Source organism: Penaeus monodon, chromosome 42, assembly GCF_015228065.2.
Source record: "Penaeus monodon isolate SGIC_2016 chromosome 42, NSTDA_Pmon_1, whole genome shotgun sequence".
Classification (NCBI taxonomy): domain Eukaryota; kingdom Metazoa; phylum Arthropoda; class Malacostraca; order Decapoda; family Penaeidae; genus Penaeus; species Penaeus monodon.
The window spans coordinates 26,022,807-26,024,700 of NC_051427.1; positions in this window are offsets into that span (position 1 = coordinate 26,022,807).

Sequence of the window (1,894 nt, forward strand, 5' to 3'; positions counted from 1 at the left end):
AATAATGATAATAATAATAATAATAATAATAATAATAATAATGATATTAATAATGATAATTCTGGATTCGCAATACAATGCCTTTGTGTGTGTCATTCTTAATATTTTTGTTGTGAAATATCACTCAATTTTACATCAAACTGAAGGGAATTTGTTGTTTCATGAGTAAAGTGCGAAACTAGAATTATGATAGAGATAGATATTATTATCATTAGTTTATTATTATTATTATCACTATTATTATTATTGTTGTTGTTATTATTATTACTATTATTATTGTTTTGTTGTTATTATTATTAATATTATTATTGTCTTGTTGTTGTAATTATTATTATTACTATTATCATTATTATTATCATCATTATCATCGTTATCATCAGTTTTTGTAGATGCTGTTATGATTATCATCATCACTATCATCATTATCATTATTAATATTGTTGCTGTTATTATTATTATTATCGTCATTATTATCATCAATATTATTATTGTTGTTGTTGCTATTATTAATATTGTTGTATTCATTATCATCATTATTAATGTTACTACTGTTATTTTTATCATTATCATTATTATTATCATCAGCATTAATGATAATAACGATTATAATGAGTATCATTATCATTATTTTTAACATGATTAGTATTATTTGTAATATTATATTAATACAATCATCATTATCATTATCACTGTTATCGTTATTATTGTTCTTGTTTATTATTATTTTATTATCATTATTATTAATATTATTATTATTATTGTTATTATTATTATTATCATTATTATCATCATCATTACTAGTATCATTATTATTATTATCATCATCATTATCATCACTATTATCATTATTGTCATCATGATTATTCTTATTATCATTATTATCATTGTCAGTACTGATATTATTACATCGTTATTATTGTTATGATGATAATAATGATAAAATATTGATAATATATGTAATGATAATTGCTATTTTCGTTATTAGTGTTTGTATTGTCCTTGTTAATAACCTCATTATTATTATCATTACTATTATTTGTTATTATCATTATCATTCTTTTTCTTCTTTGTATTATTATTTATTTATCATTATTATGATTATTATTATTATGTAATTATCATTATTGTTATTATTATTATTATGATGATTATTATTGTTATTTTTATTATTATAATTATTATCATTTATATTCTTGTCATTATCATTATTGATATTATTATCTTACCTTCAATATTATCATTATTGTTGTTGTTGTCATCATCATCATTACTATCATTATTATTTTATTATTATTATTATTTTTTTAAAATTATTATTATTATTATTATTATTATTATTATTATTGTTATTATTATTATTATCGTTATCATTACTACTACTACTACTATTATTATTATTATTATTATTATCGTTATCATCAGCATCATTATGTAAGGTATCTGAATTATAGCTTCTCATCCCGCGACCAGTTCGGACGGCTTCGTTTCATGTGAAAGAGCCTTATGTAACATTCACAACAACGAAATAGAAAAAGACAAAGAGAAATGTAACAATGCCGAAGAAAACCCGTGCAGCCTTCAATCGCGCTGCCTCCTTCGAGCAGGCACCGGTAAATCTCTCTCTCTCGAAGCCGTTTTCCGGGTCGTCGCCACGCGTCCGAACGAAGACGGCGATGGGCGTGACCTTCCCTTCCCGTCGTGACGTCATCACGGTCTGACAGGTTGCCAGATGCACGGTGATGACGAGTGACAGATACACGATGCCGAAGACGAACCAGATATCAATAAATTTGAGATAAGATGCTTTGGGAAGAGACGAGGCCGTTTCGGTGTAGAGAGAAATGAAGACCAGCAACGTAGTGAGGCTCATGCCACCGCGTTCGGGAAACGAGTC